The sequence below is a fragment of the Bubalus bubalis genome, chromosome 3, assembly GCF_019923935.1.
Source record: "Bubalus bubalis isolate 160015118507 breed Murrah chromosome 3, NDDB_SH_1, whole genome shotgun sequence".
In the NCBI taxonomy this organism is placed as follows: Eukaryota; Metazoa; Chordata; class Mammalia; order Artiodactyla; family Bovidae; genus Bubalus; species Bubalus bubalis.
This window is the reverse complement of record NC_059159.1, coordinates 102192448-102213333: the sequence shown is the minus strand read 5'-3', so window position 1 is coordinate 102213333 and position 20886 is coordinate 102192448. Positions and strand designations below refer to the sequence as shown.

The 20886-nt window shown below is 42.1% G+C and overlaps 1 long non-coding RNA gene across 2 annotated transcripts in view; it reads left to right on the top strand.

The window, feature by feature from the left end:
• Window positions 1-673: 673 nt before the first annotated feature.
• The window catches only part of LOC112583892, a 79307-nt gene continuing 59094 nt past the window's right edge, over window positions 674-20886 (top strand). For both annotated transcript variants that reach the window (XR_003108168.2, XR_006549883.1), the window contains exons 1-2: window positions 674-1333; window positions 1831-1990. This is a non-coding gene — a long non-coding RNA (uncharacterized LOC112583892). The remainder of the gene's footprint in view (window positions 1334-1830; window positions 1991-20886) is intronic.

The window sequence follows — 20886 nt, the reverse complement described above, 5'->3', positions numbered from 1 at the left end:
TTCACAATGGACTGGTTGGATCTCCTTGCAGTCCAAGGGACTCTCAAGAGTCTTCTCCAACACCACAGTTCAAAAGCATCAATTCTTCAGTGCTCAGCCTTCTTCACAATGCAACTCTCACATCCATACATGACCACTGGAAAAACCATAGCCTTGACTAGATGGACCTTTGTTGGCAAAGTACTGTCTCTGCTTTTGAATATGCTATCTAGGTTGGTCATAACTTTCCTTCCAAGGAGCAAGCGTCTTTTAATTTCATGGCTGCAGTCACCACCTGCAGTGATTTTGGAGCCCAAGAAAGTGAAGTCTGTCACTGTTTCCACTGTTTCCCCATCTATTTCCCATGAAGTGATGGGACCAGATGCCATGATCTTTGTTTTCTGAATGTTGAGCTTTAAGCCAACTTTTTCACTCTCCACTTTCACTTTCATCAAGAGGCTTTTAAGTTCCTCTTCTCTTTCTGCCATAAGGGTGGTGTCATCTGCATATCTGAGGTTATTGATATTTCTCCTGGCAATCTGATTCCAGCTTGTGCTTCTTCCAGCCCAGTGTTTCTCATGATGCACTCTGCATATAAGTTAAATAAGCAGGGTGACAATATACAGCCTTGATGTACTCCTTTTCCTATTTGGAACCAGTCTGTTCCATGTCCAGTACTAACTGTGGCTTCCTGACCTGCATACAGGTTTCTCAAGCGGCAGATCAGGTGGTCTGGTATTTCCATCTCTTTCAGAATTTTCCACAGTTTCTTGTGATCCACACAATCAAAGGCTTTGGCATAGTCAATAAAGAATAAATCTGTGTAAATCCTATAGGCAGCAGAGGGCTTCCTAAGTATTTATTACACAGGACTTCTCTATGGAAATAAAGATCTCACCTTCTCAGGTGATTACTTTGGGAAGATCCTGTTCATTTACAGAAGCAGGGGAGCACTTTACACCATTGCCTGAGAATGTCTTGTGGCCCCAGCTATACTTGGAACTTTCCTTCTTACTCTTCTCTCCCTCTGCTGATTGCTTCTCAGAATGGGCCTGTGACTATCCCCACCTTTACTTTGTCTTTCTTCTTGTACCAAGTGAAACCTGCAGAGACTAGACTGGCAGTGGCCATGGATGTATCCTTTTGAAGCACTGGTACATGTAAGGATGCTGGTAGTTCTGGACCACTGAAATTTTCCTTGTATTACAAGAAAGGAAGGAATGGTAAAGTTGGATAAAATTGAGTCATTTTTTTTCCTTTCCTGTTTTTCTGACCAACCATAAGCAAACCCTTCAGAAAACCACAGAAGAGATGTACCTGGAATAAGAGGAAACTCTAAACACCCATGGAGGAGGTGAGGTGGAGGGGGTGGGCAGAGGCCCAGATGGGTGGGCACAAAAGTTTGAAAGCAAGCTAGGGATGGGGCAGCTGGCCAGATTTCTACCGTGCCCCCGCTGAGGCCTTTTGATTGAATTTTCACAGGTCTACAGCAGTGCTGGTACATGGAATGGTGTGAGAGTGGGTTATCTTTAAAGATAATTCCACCTTCAAAGTTTGATACACTTGAAGGAACTAGTGGACAGCTGATGTATATAGCACAGGGAGCTCAGCTGTTATAACCTAGAGAGGTGGGATGGAAGCTGGGAGGAAGGGCGGTTCAGGAGGGAGGGGATATATCTATGCTTATAGCTGATTCGTGTTGTATGGCAGAAACTAACACAAAACTGTAAAGCAATTATACTCCAATTAAGAAAGAAAAAAAATTTGACATACTTTCAAGTGGTATATCCAAGACTGAAAACAATGCTAAAAAAAAATCCCAGACCCAGGATTTTATTTTTCCTCCCCAAGACAGTCTCCACTGAGGAACCATCTTTGGTGACTGTGGAGACACCAGCCTTCCTCAAGCTGAAGAACTTGGTGTGATGTGATCCTCTCCTATAGCACCTTCATCGCTATAGCCAGGTGCCCAGAGATTTCTACAAGCTGAGGGCTCAGGTTGGGCTCACAGGTGAGTGAGGGAAGAGTTGGGGCTGGACAGTCCCTGAGGCATGGGTGGGCTTGGGTTGGGGTGAGGGAAGGAGAGATGAGGCTGCTGGCCCCTGGCAGTGCCTAGGGGAGACTCGCATTGTGCAGAGAAGCTTGACCTGGATTCACTTACTTCCTGTGGGATCTTGATCACCAAAACCATCTGGACTGAAGGACAAGAACAGCTTGATCTAATCCTTAGAGCTGACCTCATTTGAACACTAAATCAATAAATGATGATTTAATGGAGCTGTTGCTGGGAATCAAGTATCTGACATCTCAAATAGAAGTTGTTTTTGTTTTTTTTTTTTTTCTAAAGCCACAACTTGTTCCTTGTTGCCCTTTGGGTTATTCTCTTTCAGTGGGAAAGTGGCTTCCCACCGTCTTCCCTCCATGCTCCCACCCTTGAGGAGGCTTGAAAACACACTGAATAGCTGCTCCCATGATTATCTGGAAGGGCCCACAGTGTCCAGATCAGGAGATTCTCCCAACATGTAGGATGAGGAGTTAGAGAATGAAAGAGGAGATGATGGTCTTTTCCAAAGAAAACCTCTAGAGGAGAAATATCTGAGTAACAAATACCAGTTCATGTTCTGAGCATCTCCCCAGCTCTCTGAGACTCCACTTTCAAGGAAACTGTGTGGCTCTCGGCATGGTGCCTTTCGTCCAGTACTGGTGATGTGCCACCCATCTCCATCTTCTATTAGTTTGCCATGGAGAACAGGCAGTCAAGCTATGTGTCTCTCTCTGTGTCTTATCCTAGAGACAAAGATGTCAGTTTCTTACTTCACTTCTTGTCTGTCTCTCTGTTCCTCTCCCTTTCTTGTGCCCTGAGAGATAGTGTTGGAATGTGGGGTTGGCTGTTGGGAATAGAGAAGGATGAGTCCCATGTTCTCCAGGATGGTTACCAGACAAACTGCCCAGACAAGGGCTGGGAATGGGGCCTTGGGTGCCAGATGTTGGGTGCCTGGCATGCTCCCTGCTCTGCCAAGGCACATGGTTCTCATGGTCTGTTTTCCCACCTTGCAGCCAGTCTGTGAATGCCCTCTTCTTCAAATACTTGAACCTCTTGGAAACTGGGCTCTGAACCCAATTCCACTGGAGTTTAGTCTAGGCTATGCTATCAGAATTTCCCTCTAGGCTTTCAGTTATTTTTAGAGAAAAACTGTGAGAGGGGAGTAGTGGAATAGGAAAGTAGTCTAAGGACAGTTATTCTGTTGGTCTTCAGTAGCTAAGTCATGTCTGACTCATTGCCATCTCATGGACTGCAGCATGTGAGGCTCCTCTGTCCTCCACTGACTCCTGGAGTTTGCTCAAATTCATATACATTGAGTCAGTAATGCTATCTAACCATCTCATCCTCTGCCACCCCCTTCTCCTTTTGCCTTCAATCTTTCCCAGTATCAGCATCTTTTCCAGTGAGTCTGCTCTTTCCATTAGGTGGTCAAATTATTGGAGCTTCAGCTTCAGCATCAGTCCTTCTAATGAATATTCAGAATTGATTCCCTTTAGGATTGACTGATTTGATCTCCTTGCTGTCCAAGTGACTCTTAAGACTCTTCTCGAGCAACACAGTTTGAAGACATCATTTCTTTGGCACTCAGCCTTCTTTATGGTCCAACTTTGACATCTGTACATAACTACTGGAAAAGCCATAGCTTTGACTATATGGACCTCTGTTGGCAAAGTGTTGTCTGCCTTTTAATATGCTGTCTAGCTTTGTCATAGCTTTCCTTCCAAGGAGCAAGTGTCTTTTATTTTCATGACTGAAGTCACCATCTGCAGTGATTTTGGAACCCAAGGAAATAACATCTGTCACTGCTTCCACTTTTTCCCTTCTATTTGCCATGAAGTGATGGGTCTGGATGCCATGATTTATTTTTTCAATGTTGAGTTTCAAGCCAACTTTTTCACTCTCATCAAGAAGCTCTTTAGTTCCTCACTTTCTGCCATTAGAGTGGAATCAACTGCATATCTGAAGTTGTTGATATTTCTCCTGGAAATCTTGCTTCTAGCTTGTGATTCATGCAGCCTGGCATTTTGCATGATTTACTCTGCATAGAAATTAAATGAGAAGGGTGACAACATACAGCCTTGTCTTATTCCTTTCCCAATTTTGAACCAGTCACTTGCTTCATGTCCAGTTCTAGCTGTTGCTTCTTGACCTACATACAGGTTTCTCAGAAGACAGGTGAGGTGGTCTGATATTCCCATCTCTTTAAGAATTTTCCACAGTTTCTTTGTGATCCACACTCAAGAGCTTTCACATCGTCAATGAAGCAAAAGTAGGTATTTTTCTGGAACTAACTTGCTTTCTCCATGATCCAACAAATGTTGGCAATTTGATCTCTGGTTCCTCTGCCTTTTCTAAACCCAGTTTGTCCATCTGGAAGTTCTCGTTTCACATACTGCTGAATCTTGACTTGAAGGATTTTGAGCATAACCTTGCTAGATGTGAAATGAAAGCAACATTGTTCTTCTTTGGGGTTGGAATGAAAGCTGACCTTTTCTAGTCCTATGGCCACTGCTGAGTTTTCCAGATTTGCTAACATAATAAATGCAGCACTTTATCAGCATCATCTTTTAGGGTTTTCAATAGCTCAGCCAGAATTCCATCACCTCCACTAGCTTTGTTTGTAGTGATGCTTCCTAAGTCTCACTTGACTTCATGCTGTAGGATGTCTGAATCTAGGTGAGCGGCCATACTATCATGGTTATCTGGGTGATTAAGACCTTTCTTGTATAGTTCTTCTTTGTATTCTTGTCACCTCTTTTTAATCTCTTATGCTTCTGTTGCTGCTGCTGCTGCTAAGTCGCTTCAGTCGTGTTTAACTCTGTGCGACCCCATAGACGGCAGCCCACCAGGCTCCCCCGTCCCTGGGATTCTCCAGGCAAGAATACTGGAGTGGGTTGCCATTTCCTTCTCCAATGCATGAAAGTGAAAAGTGAAAGTGAAGTCGCTCAGTCGTGTCCAACTCTTAGCGACCCCATGGACTGCAGCCTACCAGGCTCCTTCATCCATGGGATTTTCCAGGCAAGAGTACTGGAGTGGGGTGCTGTTGCCTTCTCCATCTGCTTCTGTTAGTTACTTACAATTTTTTGTCCTTGATTGTGCCATCCTTGCGTGAACTGTTCCCTTGATATAACCATTTTTCTTGAAGAGATCTCTAGTATTTTCCATTCTTTTGTTTTCCTCTGTTTTTTTGCATTGTTCATTTAAGAAGGCCTTCTTATCTAGTCTTGCTAGTCTCTGTAACTGTGCATTCATTTGGGTATATCTTTCCCTTTCTCCCTTGCCTTTCACTTCTCTTCATTCCTCAGCTATTTGTAAAGCCTTCTCAGACAACCACTTTGCCTTCTTGCATTTCTTTGTCTTTAGGATGGTTTTGATCACTGCCTCCTATACAGTGTTATGAACTTTGATCCATAGTTTTTTAGGTATTCTGTCTACCAGGTCTGATCCCTTGAATCTATTTGTCACCTCCACTGTATAATCATAAGGGATTTGATTTAGGTCATACTTGAATGGCCTAGTTATTTTCCATACTTTCTTCAATTTCAGCCTGGATTTTGCAATAATGAGCTCTTGATCTGAGCCACAGTCAGCTCCAGGTCTTATTCCAGCTGACTGTATAGAGCTTCTCCATCTTTGGCTGTAAAGAACATAATCATAGCTAGAACATGCAAGCAACCTAGATATCCATTGACAGATGAATAGATAAAGAAGTTGTGGTACATATACACAATGGAATATTACTCAACCATAAAAAGGAATGACTTTGAGTCAGTTTTAATGAGGTGGATGAACCTAGAACCTATTATACAGAGTCAAGTAAGTCAGAAAGATAAATACCGTATTCTAACACAAATACGGAATCTAGAAAAATGGTACTGAAGAATTTATTTACAGGGCAGCAATAGAGAAACAGATATAGAGAATAGACTTATGGACATGGGAAGAGAGGAGGAGAGGGTGAGATGTATGGAAAGAGTAACATGGAAACTTACATTACCATATGTAAAATAGATAGCCAATAGGAATTTGCTGTATGGCTCAGGAAAGCCAAACAGGGGCTCTGTATCAATCTAGAGGGGTGGGATGGGGAGGGAAATGGGAGGGAGGTTCAAAAGAGAGGGGATAGATGTATACCTATGACTGATTCGTTTTTGACAGAGAACAACAAAATTCTATAATTATCCTTCAATTAAGAAATTAATTTATATATATAAAAAGAACATAATCTATCTGATTTTGGTGTTGACTATCTGGTCAAGTCCATTGTAGAGTCTTCTCTTGTGTTGTTGGAAAAGGGTTTTTGCTATGACTAGTGTGTTCTCTTGACAAAAATGTTAGCCTTTGCCCTGGTATATTCCAAGGTGAAACTTGCCTGTTATTCCAGGTATCTCTTGACTTTACTTTTGCATTCCAATCCCCTATGATGAAAAGGACATCTTTTGTGTGTGTGTTTGTTAGTTCTATAAGGTGTTATAGATCTTCATAGAACTCATCAGTTTCAGCTTCTTCAACATCAGTAGTTGAGGCATAGACTTGGATTACTGTGATGTTGAATTGTTTGCCTTGGAAACGAACCAAGATCATTCTGTCATTTTTGAGATTGCACCCAAGTACTGCATTTCAGACTCTTTTGTTGACTTTGAGGGCTACTCCATTTCTTCTAAGGCATTCTTGCCCACAGTAGTAGATATAATGGTCATCTGAATTAAATTCGCCCATTTCTCACCCATTTTAGTTCATTGATTCCTCTGACATTGATGTTCATTTTTACCATCTCCTGCTTGACCATGTCCAATTTACTTTGATTCATGGACCTTACATTCTAAGTTCCTGTGCAATGTTGTTCTTTTCATCATTGGACTTTACTTTCACCACCAGACACATCCACAGCTGTGTGTTATTCCCACTGTGGCCCAGCCACTTCATTCTTTTTGGAGCTGTTAGTAATTGCCTTCTGCTCTTCCCCATTAGCATATTGGATACCTTCCAACCTGGGGGAGCTCATCTTCTCGTGTCATATCTTTTTGCCTTTTCATACTGTTCATGGGGTTCTCTCGGCAAGAATACTGGAGTGGTTTGCCATTCTCTCCTCCAGTGGACCATGTTTTGTCAGAACTCCTCACTATGACCCAATCTGTCTTGGCTGGCCATGCAAGGCATGACTCATAGCTTCATTGAGTTATGCAAGCCCCTCTGCCATGATAAGACTTCCCAGTTGGCTCAGTGGTAAAGAATCTGCCTGCCATTGCAGGAGATGCAAGTTCAATCCCTTTGTCAGGAAGATCCCCTGGAGATGAAAATATCAACCCACTCCAGTATTCTTGCCTGGAAAATCCCATGGACAGAGGAGCCCAGGGGGCTGTAGTCCATGTGTCGCAAAGAGTTGGACACGACTTTGCAGCTGAGCACACATGCAAGTTATTCTGACCTACATAAAATTAGAACCTTGATGGAAGGCAGTGAGTGCAGCACCTTTTTTTTTTTTATTAAACCCGCAGCTGTCTTCCAAATAGCATGTCATTATTTGAGGACTGTGTTAGTTTCTAGAGCTGCCACAATCAGGTACCACAAATTAGGTGGCTTAAAATAACAGAAACTCATTGCCAACCAAATTGGTAGATTTGGTTCCTTCTGATGGGTCTTAGGGGAGAATCTGTTCCATGCCTCTCTGCTAGCTAGGTGGCCCTAGGCATTCCTTAGCATATAAATGCATCACTCTAATCCTCCATCTTCATATGATATTCTCTCTTGGTTTCTGTCTTCATATGGCCATCTTATAAGGACACTAGTCATAATGGATTCAGGGCACACCCTACTGCAATTTAACTGCATCTTAATCAATTATATCGTCTGTGACTGTAATTCCAAATTAGGTCACATTCTGAGATTCTTTGGAATAGGACTTCAACATATCTTTTTTTGGAGGGGGACGGTGGTGGGGGAGGACACAGTTCAACCCATAATGGAGACCAGAAATGGACTGGAAGCAGTTATGGGGTTGGGAGCCCCTGCCAAAATAGTGGTCTTTCTAATTCTTTACAAACAGTTGTCTTAATCCAAGACTTCCTAAAACCTTGTGTTTTCTTATACTGCTCCTTTAGTTAGGATTTTGGAGGCAAGTTAATAAAAGTGAACTTACATGAGTCATGGCTGTTTGACTGCAAGTGATGGAAATCCAATTCTAGTTGGCTTAAACAAAGCAATGATTGACTAACATAACTGGAAAATCTAGGAATGGATCTGGCTTTAGACAGGGTAGAATCTAAGGTTCAGTGTTTCAGAGGTCTTTCTTGCCCTCCTGCCATCTCTTGGGTTTCTCTTGTCTCTGCTCGGTGTGTCCTTCTGCAGACAGGGCCTCTTCACAAAGAAGTAAAAATAGTGGCTGAGTCCCTAATGCACATCATCTCAGTTTTCCCACCTAAGTGGAAATGTCACACGAGTGTATGTTCCTCGGTTCTTTGTCTCGTCACAACAAAGATTTGGAGCAATGGACATTAAAGCCCTCGGCGCATCACAGCTCTCAGGTCTTGGACAAACTGTGCTGCAGTTCTTAGGCAAATCAGTGTTACAGCTCCATTTTATTTAGAAGATAGCAGGAGAATCCAAGACTCAAAGAGAAGAGAGTGGAGGAATGTGTGGGGAGGGAGAGAGAGAGAGAGTGAGAGAGAGAGTGCGCACGCAAGCGGGAGAGAGAGTCCGTGAGAAAGCGCTTTGGCTCCTCCTTTTATATGTTTTTTCCTCCACCTGGGCCTGCCCTATGCAAATTGGGCTTAGCCAGGAGTGCTGTTTGTTCTGCCTGAAGTCTTCACTCTGGTCCTCAGACCTTCCTTGTCTTTTAGCCACCGCCATTTTGGACTCCTTTTCCCTATTCTACCTACCTAACAGAAAGAACTTTCCAACTTCCTGTATCAATCTCAGGGAAGACACTGATTGGCCTTTCCTGGGTCATGTGCCCACATACCAGCAATCATTGTGTCCATGCAGATAGAATGCCCTAATTGACTACCCTATTATCATGGACTCACCCTTGAAGGGAGTATTATGATGATTTATCCTACTCATGAAAATTAGAGGAGGAATTCCCTAGGAAATCCAAAGAGTGGGTGGGGAAACACGTTGTTAGACAAACATAATACCTGCAATGATCCACTGTATAATTCAAGCTAGCTTATGAGAAAAAAAGAATTTATTAAAAGGATATAGAGGTATTATGTGTAATATAAGGACAGGCATATAGCTGACCTTAGGGCGAGTGCCCAGACAGCTTCTTTCTGCCAATGTTTCATTCTTTTCTTTCTGAAATCCTCCTTTCTGCTTAGTCTACCCCGTGGGAAGAAAGTGGTTTCCCTACAGCTTCCCAGTTTTTATCTCCTTCATTCCAGGAACTAGCCTCTTTAAAATTCCCCAGTGATAAAATCTGCTTGGCCCAATTGAGTAAGTTCACACCCTCAAACCAATCAATTATGCTCATGAGTGTGGGGGAGGTCATACCCTAGAAACACAGTATACCCAAGAGAGGAAGGTCTAGTAAATACCCAGTATATTTCTGTTGATTTCCCTGGTGGCTCAGATGGTAAAGCATGTCTGTTAATCCCCTAAGAGTGTACAAGGTTCCTAGAATCTTCCTAAAAATCATTTATTCTAAGACCTTCATTTTGCATGTGAAGAAATGGAAGCCCCTAAATGTTAAAGACTTAAGATGTCATATATACACATAGAAGTGATAATAACTTGCCTAGATAATGACTAGTGCCCAGAATTTCCATTCCAATTTTTTCTGTAACATCATGTTTAGACTTAATAAGTCCCATGATTTTAGTCCATAAAGAAAAGTAAAAACAACAAATAAAACCAAAGATGCACACAAGCACTGGCAAACAGTAAACTTGCCTTGCTTCACAGACCTTGCTCCTACTGTTCCCTTTGCTTGCAGTGGTGCGTCAACCTCTCCCTAAGTCTTGGTTTAGTTCATTCTTACCCGTGTTTCAAAATTCTGCTTAACCATGACTTGCTCAAGGATATTCTCTTGACCTGTCAAACTGGCTCAGTTCCTACCCTGCTTTGTGTTTTCATAGCGCTTCTGTTAAGCCCTTCTTTTGTCATTGAATTATTAGTAATGTTTGTGTAATTTGTTCAGTAGGTTCCCTACCGTTGAGTCACAGGTGCTACAGGAACCAAGACTATGTAATATCCTGTGTTCAGCATAATGTCTCACAGTGTTAGTGTGTGATGAATTGTTCAGTTGCTCAGTCATGTGATGAATATTTTCAGGAAAACCATAAAGAGTGGGAAGAGAAAAACAAACTGTGAGCCTCTACTGCCACCTTTTCTTTAGAAGGAAAGAAAAGTTTCCTTGAGAACCAGTTTATTTGCTTATTATTCCTGTGAATTCTAAGAGATTAGAAATAAAGCTTCTGAGATGAAGGTTACATCAAAAATGATTTCAGAGATAAGGTTCCAAAATTTCCGATCCATAATGATGATAATGGCTAACATTTTGGAGCAGCTGTCGTCTCCCAGGCTCTGGGCTAAGTGCATTTTCTCTTCTAAGCCTCACAGGGAGTTGGTACCATAGGCTCTGAACCTATTAATCCAGAGCAGTAAATATCCTGTCAAGTGACTGGTCTCTTGAAGACAGTGTTGGGTCTCATTCTTCTTTGCACCCATCTAGAGACTGGCTAGAGACTCAGCATGCTCAGAAACAGGAGTCGTGTGTAAGTAGCTCCCGCAGAAAGCAAGAGCCTTACTTAATTCCTCTGGCTTCAGAGCAGGAGTATACAGAATTTGCAGGAAGGTACTGACCGGTGTTTTCACTGGAGATGAGATTCTACTATCTAAGAAACTTCAGAAGAGCCAAGGGAATTTTCTGGGATGCTCTAAGCTGTCATAAGAACTGACTTTGCTTTGGGTGGAAAATGTGGGTGCTGCTATTTCCTTGTAAATGAAAATCTTTTGAAATTCCCAGTCACACAAAAGTTACAGTTTATTTGATTTTTCTGAATCTGTTCTTGATAAATGTGTACTTGTAATAACAAACTAAGCCCAAATTGAAATTCTCCAGGTGAGAGTACTGGGGTAGGTAACTGTTCCCTTCTCCAGGGGATCTTCTCAACCCAGGGATTGAACCCAGGTCTCCTGCATTGCAGGCAGATTCTTTACCAAGCGTGCCACCAGAAACTGGTTAATTTTTTTTCAGACCCTTTGGTATGCCCAGTGTCTCACACAGTCCTTGTAGCAGCAGCCACCTGAGGTGCAGGTGAAAAGTACCAGATAGGGTACCTGCAAGAATGGACAAGGAAGCTTGAGAACCAGTAGGACTTGTTTCTGGTCTTTCTTACTTTGAATGTGAAGTCGCTCACTCGTGTCTGACTCTTTGTGACCCGATGGACTACAGCCTACCAGGCTCCTCTGTCCATGGGATTTTCCAGCAAGAGTACTGGAGTGGGTTGCCATTGCCTTCTCCTAACAGATTAAGTCCTATCATAATTACAGAGGGCAATTGTCTTCTAGCTGATTAATTTCTATTTCCCACTGTACTTTTTTCCAAATTAGTTTAGACAATCTTAAACAGCTTTTTCCTTTCCTTGAGTATACAGAATTATTTCTAAAATCTTCAGTCCTGGGAATTTATATTAATACATTTTGATCCTTTTTAACATAAAAAATGTGGCTTTAAATTCACAATTTGTCAGTAAAGTATTCATAATGAAACTTCTCACAAATGTGAACGAGAAGGCTCTATTGTAAGGTTATCAGTTGTCAGGTCACGATACCTCTGTTGTTATGCACAGTAAAGTAGTTTTAGCAAGCCTAACAGAAATATTTCTAAATTTGAGGGTTTTTTCTCTTCCTTTCCCAGGTTTTCATAATTGGTTCTCTAGGATATGGCTCATACTATTGTCCAAGATGTTTCACATTTAGTCTTTACTGAGATAAAGTTTCAGTTCAGTTCAGTTCAGTTGCTCAGTCGTGTCCGACTCTTTGCGACCCCATAAATCGCAGCGTACCAGGCATCCCTGTCCATCACCAACTCCCAGAGTTCACTCAGACGCACGTCCATCGGGTCAGTGATGCCATGCAGCCATCTCATCCTCTGTCGTCCCCTTCTCCTCCTGCCCCCAATCCCTCCCAGCATCAGAGTCTTTTCCAATGAGTCAACTCTTCGCATGAGGTGGCCAAAGTACTGGAGTTTCAGCCTTACAATCATTCCTTCCAAAGAAATCCCAGGGCTGATCTCCTTTAGGATGGGCTGGTTGGATCTCCTGGCAGTCCAAGGGACTCTCAAGAGTCTTCTCCAACACCACAGTTCAAAAGCATCAATTCTTTGGTGCTCAGCTTTCTTCACAGTCCAACTCTCACATCCATACATGACCACAGGAAAAACCATAGCCTTGACTAGATGAACCTTTGTTGGCAAAGTAATGTCTCTGCTTTTGAATATGCTAAGTTGGTCAGAACTTTTCTTCCAAGGAGTAAGTGTCTTTTAATTTCATGGCTGCAGTCACCATCTGCAGTGATTTTGGAGCCCAGAAAAATAAAGTCTGACACTGTTTCCACTGTTTCCCCATCTATTTCCCATGAAGTGATGGGACGGGATGCCATGATTTTCATTTTCTGAATGTTGAGTTTTAAGCCAACTTTTTTACTCTCCTCTTTCACCTTCATCAAGAGGCTTTTTAGTTCTTCTTCACTTTCTGCCATAAGGGTGGTGTCATCTGCATATCTGAGGTTATTGATATTTCTCCTGGCAATCTTGATTCCAGCTTGTGCTTCTTCCAGCCCGGCATTTCTCATGATGTACTCTGCATAGAAGTTAAATAAGCAGGGTGACAATACACAACCTTGACGTACTCCTTTTCCTATTTGGAACCAATCTGTTGTTCCATGTCCAGTTCTAACTGTTGCTTCCTGACCTGCATACAAATTTCTCAAGAGGCAGGTCAGGTAGTCTGGTATTCCCATCTCTTTCAGAATTTTCCACAGTTTATTGTGATCCACACAGTCAAAGGCTTTGGCATAGTCAATAAAGCAGAAATAGATGTTTTTCAGGAACTCTCTTCCTTTTTCCATGATCCAGCGGATGTTGGCAATTTGATCTCTGGTTCCTCTGCCTTTTCTAAAACCAGCTTGAACAACTGGAAGTTCATGGTTCACGTATTGCTGAAGCCTGGCTTGGAGAATTTTGAGCATCACTTTACTAGTGTGTGAGATGAGTACAATTGTGCAGTAGTTTGAGCATTTTTTGACATTGCCTTTCTTTGGGATGGGAATAAAAACTGACCTTTTCCAGTCCTGTGGCCACTGCTGAGTTTTCCAAATTTGCTGGCATATTGAGTGCAGCACTTTCACAGCATCGTCTTTCAGGATTTGGAATAGCTCCACTGGAATTCCATCACCTCCACTAGCTTTGTTCATAGTGATGCTTTCTAAGGCCCACTTGACTTCACATTCCAGGATGTCTGGCTCTAGGTCAGTGATCACACCATCGTGATTATCTGGGTCGTGAAGATCTTTTTTGTACAGTTCTTCTGTGTATTCTTGCCATCTCTTCTTAATATCTTCTGCTTCCGTTAGGTCCATACTATTTCTGTCCTTTATCTAGCCCATCTTTGCATGAAATGTTCCCTTGGTATTTCTAATTTTCTTGAAGATATCTCTAGTCTTTCCCATTCTGTTGTTTTCCTCTATTTCTTCGCATTGATCCCTGAGGAAGGCTTTCTTAATCTCTTCTTGCTATTCTTTGGAACTCTGCATTCAGATGCTTATATCTTTCCTTTTCTCCTTTGCTTTTGGCTTCTCTTCTTTTCACAGCTATTTGTAAGGCCTCCCCAGACAGCCATTTTGCTTTTGCATTTCTTTTCCATGGGGATGGTCTTGATCCCTGTCTCCTGTACAATGTCATGAACCTCAGTCCATAGTCCATCAGGCACTCTATCTATCAGATGTAGTTCCTTAAATCTATTTCTCACTTCCACTGTATAATCATAAGGGATTTGATTTAGGTCATACCTGAATGGTCTAGTGGTTTTCCCTACTTTCTTCAATTTAAGTCTGAATTTGGCAATAAGGAGTTCATGATCTGAGCCACAGTCAGCTCCTGGTCTTGTTTTTGCTGACTGTATAGAGCTTCTCCATCTTTGACTGCAAAGAACATAATCAATCTGATTTCGGTGTTGACCATCTGGTGACGTCCATGTGTAGAGTCTTCACTTGTGTTGTTGGAAGAGGGTGTTTGCTATGATCAGTGCATTTTCTTGGCAAAACTCTATTAGTCTTTGCCCTGCTTCATTCCAAGATAAAGTTTAGATTGTTCCAAAACAATGATCAACTTATGCCTTTGGTCTAACTTACCAAATGATTATATATTTTATACTAACATAACAGTGGGGATGATAAGTGCAGAAAACATTGTGAAAATAACATGTATAGTATTACTTTAGGGGTAAGACAAAAACTCCACCTGAATCTAATCCCTCAGCCCAGTGGCCCCAGGACCTGTAGAATCTCCTGTCTGCCCATCACAAGTGCCAGGATCTTACTTTTTTTTTTTTTTTTTAATCTTGAACATTGTCAACCTGCAGATTAAATAGGTAAATTAGACCTGAGGTGAATGCGCCACCACAAAGACCTAAGATTGCCCAGGTTGATGCTTTTCCAAGGAGCCACCATACTTAGCAATGATGTTATGAGCTTGTATTGGTTAGTTTGCTCATTTATAAAAATTCACTAAGCACCTTCTATGTGCCAGGCACTGAACTAGACACCAGAGATAGAGTGATGAACAATATATACAAATGTCAGCTCTCACTGAGCTTACATCTAGTGTGGAAGAGAAGTATTAATTAATTATAAAATATTCTATTGCAATTGTGAGAGTGGTTCCAAGGAAAAAGCACAAGGGGAGTAAGGAACCCAACTTAATCTGAAGCATGGTTGTGAGACTTCAAAGCCCTTTGGAGATGGGATTGTACTAGGCAGAGAGCTGATGTGAGAGACCATGTCAGAAGGCTGTTGGGCAGAGTTGGCTGAGATCTAACCAAACTGTTCTAGGGCAACTTCCCTTCTGCTCAGCCTTAGTCTGGTGCCCTTTGGCACCTTCACCAGTCTCTGGTCCAAAGAGCAATGGCTAGGGCAGCACATTTGGCTTCACCTGACGGCAGTAGCTCAAGCCATGACAATTTAGGCAGGGAAAAATGAGTTTGGTTGACCTGTTTCAAAAAGTATATGTTTGCACCACACACCTAGGCTTTCGTTTATTCTTATTTTTTTTTCTTGTCCAGTAAGGAGACCTGGGTTAGATCCCTGGGTTGAGAAGATCCCCCGGAGAAGGGAAAGGCTACCCACTCTGGTATTCTGGCCTGGAGAATTCCATGAACTATACACTCCATGGGGTTGCAAAGAGTTGGACACGACTGAGTGACTTTCACTCACTTAAACAATCTCAATAATTTAACTCTACTGCTACTGCTAAGTCACTTCAGTTGTGTCCAACTCTGTGCGACCCCATAGATGGCAGCCCCACAGGCTCCCCCGTCCCTGGGATTCTCCAGGCAAGAACATTGGAGTGGGTTGCCATTTCCTTCTCCAATGCATGAAAGTGAAAAGTGAAAGTGAAGTCGCTCAGTCATGTCCGACCCTCAGCGACCCCATGGACTGCAGCCCACCAGGCTTCTCCATCCATGGGATTTTCCAGGCAAGAGTACTGGAGTGGGGTGCCATTGCCTTCTCTGTAACCCCAATAATTAGTTGCTACTTGACTTTCTGAGCATATACTCTGTCACATGCCTTCTTTTAAACTATAAGATCTCATGTGAGCCTCAGTCACTCCCTGTGATAGAATCACTAGGTTCCATCATTACTTCATTAGGTCTGTGTTGTGGAGGGCTCTGTAGTAGTGTTCAGTGTATTACTGACCAGGGTTCTTGGCTGCCTTAATAGAAGGATCAGAGGCCAGACAAGAAATTCAGGCCAGGCTTTTCTGGGGCCCTAAGAAATTCAGGCCAGACTTTATTGGGGCCCTAAGAAATTCAGGACAGGCTTTATTGGGGCCCCTACTGTGGCAGGGGAAATAAGAACAAACAGGTTCCCTTGTTTGCTCTCTCCCTGAGTGGGGGCAAGCTTGGAGCTTATTCCTTGTTTGGGTTGAAGGTAGAGATGTGTCCAGGGCTCCGGCCAGAGAGGTGGCTTAGGTGGTTGCCCACCCCTTAGGTGATGTGTATAGGGGGCATCCTCAGTATCCTGCTTTTGTTCCCTGCTCTTCAAAAGTGGCAGTTGGTTGTTTTTTTTTAGTCTCTTTGTATCTTTTATCCAGAATTTGCCCCAACTACATGCAGGTATTTTTAGTCCCATGTAGTTGCTGAGGAAGGTTTGTCCAGGTACAAGCATTGCAGCACTGCAACAAAGGGTCCCAGGCCCTAGCCTGTCTCAAGTGCAGGAAGCAAACACTCCTCCAGGTATATCAAGCAGAAGGAGATTTAGGATAAGGAATGAAGACTTTACAAAATCACTGAAAGGGCTGGAGAAGAGGAAACCACTTGGCTTTTGGTCTCAAGGTCATTCCAGTGTAGCTGAGATCTAGGTTTGCTGGCCTGTCAGTCTGCCCCTGTTGTTTGTTAGGCTGTCACTGCTGTCCTTAACACCGCCCCCTCCACCAGCCACAGTAGAGTGTGGAGTCTGGCCCCTGCCAGCATTTGTTGGAGCCCACTTATTGGCCTGAAGCTCCGTGGAGAGATGGCAAAATAGAGTTACCTTCTTTCCACTTCCCAAATCTCTCATGAATACACCTAACTGACAGAACTACCAGGGAAATATATTCTCAGCTTTCCAACTTCTCCATAGAAGAGATGAAATAAGTTTGAGAAAGCCATTTAAATATTCATCCAATAGTGAAAGTGAAAGTCCCTCAGTTGTGTCCATCTCTTTTCGACCCCATGGACTGTAGCCAGCCAGGCTCCACTGTCCGTGGAATTCTCTAGACAAGAGTACTGGAGTGGGCTGCTATTCTCTTCTCCAGGGGATCTTCCCAACTCAGGGATCAAACCCAGGTCTCCGGCATTGCAGGCAGATTCTTTACTATTGAAGCCACCAGGGAAGCCCATTCAGCCCATAAAGCAGGCCCAAATCTGCATTATTTCTGCAATCCATTTTTTAAATTGAGGTCTAATTTTCATATGAAAATGCAGAGGTTTTAAGTGTACAGGTTAATATTTTGACAGATGCCTGAATTTTTGTTACCTACACCCAAATCAAGATACAGATTTCCATCATGACATCCTGTCCCCTTGTTCCTCTTTGCAGTCAGTCCTTCCCACCTCCCAGTCAGAGGTGATCACTACTCTGATTTCATTAGTTTATTTCATCTGATAATCACAAATCAGTATTACCTGTTCTGAGACTTAAAATAGGTATTACTAGAACTGTGTAATATATATTCTTCTGTGTCTGGCTTCTTTTGCTCAAAATTATATTTGAGAGATTCAATCATGTTAATGTATCAGTAGTTCTGTCCTTTTTAGTGCTGAGAAGTATTCCATTATATGAATATATCATAGGCTTTCACCAGTTAATATATGTTGACATTGTTTCCAGTTATAAATAATTGTTCCAGCTGTTTTAATAGCCGTTGTTCCAGATATTATAAAAATAGCTGCTTAAGACTATTAAAAAAAAATAATTATTTATTTTCTCTATTTGACTGTGCCAGGTCTTAGTTGGGGAATGTGGAGTCTATTAATAGTTGCCTGACCAGGGATCGAACCTGGGCCCCCTGCAGTGGGAACATGGTCTTTGCCACTGGACCACCAGGGAAATCCCAAGACTTTTTTTTTTTTAATAAAAGCGCATAGTATTTCTGATGCAAGTAGACTACATTTTAAGAAACACTGCTCTAATGCAGAAAAACTGATGCTTAGAAAGGTTAAGTAAATTGTCCAAAGCCCCATAGCCAAGAACCACTTGATGCCAGAGCCCAGGCTCTTCCTTCTTGCAGAATAGACTTTAATATAGCAGCTTGGAAAGTTGGCTGGAGACCTTTAGGACTGAAATGGAATTCTTCCATGACAGAGTCGGAGAACGGCCTTGAAAATAAGGCATATATTTCAATTACCAATTGCTGCATAACAAAACAACCAAATCTTTGACTTAAACAATAGTTATTTTTTACGATTTTGTGGCAAGGCTGGGAGGTTCTTCTGTTGATCTTGCTTGGGCTGTCTTATGGCTCCATTCTCCTGGGAGGACCACTAGATGCTAGGCTCAGCTGGACTTCTCTCTCCAGGAGCTTTCATCCTTAAGGAGTCTGGACCAGACTTCCCTGTGTGGCAGTGTTCGAAAAGACTATTGAAATGCACAAGCACTTATCAAGTCTGTGTTTGCATTGTGTTCGATAATGTCCACTGGCTAAAACTAAGTCGCGTGGCCAAACTCAGAATCAGTGTGGGAGGGGGCTAGCCTAGTAATGGTGTGATTCTTCAGGGACTATTAGTGTAACAGTCTATCGTAGCCTGGAAGTTTATATTTCAGAGGCAGTGGGGAGCTAGAGAGGGTAGAACTAGGGAATTAATAACAGAAGATTAAAGAAATTTCAATAAAGTCAGAATAGGTTAAAAGAAATACTCTATGAAGGAAGGGCCAGCATTCTTCCTGGTCATCTTTGTGGCCCCCACAGCACTCAAGGAAGAGTTTTACACAAGGTAGGTGCTTAGGAATATTTTCTAAAAGTGTTAGAACCTTGAGGAAGGATGGCTAAATGCTAATGCACTAAAGGAAGCCAGATTTCTTTTTTTAATTGAAGTATAGTTGGTGTACAATATTATATAAGTCACAGGTGTATAGTATAGTGATTCACAATTTTAAAGGTTATACCCCATTTCTGGTTATTATAAAATATTCACTATATTCCCTGCTTGTACAGTATATCCTTGTAGCTTAATTAATTAATTAAAAAAAATTTTTTTTCCATACCACATGGAATGTGGGATGTGGGATCTTAGTTCCCTGATCAGGAATCAAACCTATGCCCCCTGCAGTGGAAGTGCAGAGCCTTAACCACTGGACTACCAAGGAGGTCCCTTTTGTAGCTTATTTTATACCTAATAGTTTTTGCCTCTTAGTCCCGTCCCTATTTTTCTAGTCCCATCTTCCCCCTTCCTACTCTATCCACTGATTTGTTCACTAATCTCTGAGTCTGAGAAGCTAGACTTTTTAAAGTGTGAAATGAAGACAGACATGATAGAGAACATGAAAACAAACTTGTTCCATAAACAAATTGTATGTCTACCATTTAAATCAATGTTTATGGTTTGTTTGTTTCAACCAATGCTATGCAAAGGACTGGAGATGTGTTTCTCAAAATGTGGGTCCCCAGATCATGTGATATACACCCAGACAGTTGATTAGAAATGGCTGAGAGTGGTGTCTAAGTGGACAAGGCTAAGACAATGTCCTTGGTTCCATGATCTTCCCAGAACTTGTAGGGGGAATCTCAAAGTCACTGCCTGCCCCAATAGGGGACACTAGATAAGTGTGCCCTAAACCATGCCATCTTACCCTTATCACTTCAATGCAGGATAGAACTTTCAACTGCCAGCACCTGAATGTTCTGCCTGAGGGCTCTCTTTGTCCATTCCTCAGCCAAAGATTAGCAGATGTTGGTATAGAATATTAAAACCAAACCAGTTATAAACCTACAAAGAGGCAAAGAGTGCCCATTATTCCACTAATCAAAATACAAGTTCTGCTGAAAATACAGAAGAACAACAACAAAAAAAGTCTTTCTAATGCCCTTCCACTCAGAAATGTTCAGTGAAGATGACAGACCTCCTCTTTCCTTACATTTCTGAAATTGCTTCCAAGATGATCTTCTGGCTCCAATGTTGCTTTCCTCCAACCCACTTTCTGCATATGAATGACCTTTGAAATATAAACATGATGATTAAGCTTTGTGAAAACAGAGGTGCTGTCTTGCAGTCTTCACTGTAACTTCAGAACCTAGCAATACCTGCTCATAGGAGGTACCCAGTAAATATTTATTGACTAGATATTATTGGAAACTTCCAAGTCATGAACAAGTTATATCCCAAACAGTTTCTCTTGTAAGGAGGCCCTGTGGAATTTGGAAGATATTTGGCCATCACAATAATAGGTGGTTTTTAGCTTATAGTCTACTAACGTATAAAAAACAAATTCACCTATGATGTAGTTTAACTGTAGTCTCAGCTTTCCTAGTTCCTTTGAGCAAGAGAGCATACAGCAAAGGAAGAAAAAAGAAATGGAAGAAGGATAGGCCTTAAGAGTCATTTGGAATTCAATAAGTTATCATTAACATTTTCTATTTTCATACTTCCACTTTTACACTTCTCTGCCATTCATGAATGCTTTCTCTGTGCCTGTTCCCCACCAGGCCCTCCCCCAAGTACAGTAACCCCCTTGCCACCAGGATCCTCTTAATGCCAATCACAGTCCTGTTCCCTGAGTGCGAGAAACTTCAGGTATTAAGAGGAAAGTGGCCTGATTGAGGAAATTCACACCCCAGGTGAATGCTTCTTGATTCTTTAACCGTCCTAAAGGTATTTCCATAAGGGTGGTGTCATCTGCATATCTGAGGTTATTGATATTTCTCCCCGCAATCTTGATTCCAGCTTGTGCTTCTTCCAGCCCAGCATTTCTCATGATGTACTCTGCATAGAAGTTAAATAAGCAGGGTGACAATATACAACCTTGACATACTCCTTTTCCTATTTGGAACCAGTCTGTTGTTCCATGTCCAGTTCTAACTGTTGCTTCCTGACCTGCTACAAATTTCTCAAGAGGCAGGTCAGATAGTCTGGTATTCCCATCTCTTTCAGAATTTTCCACAGTTTATT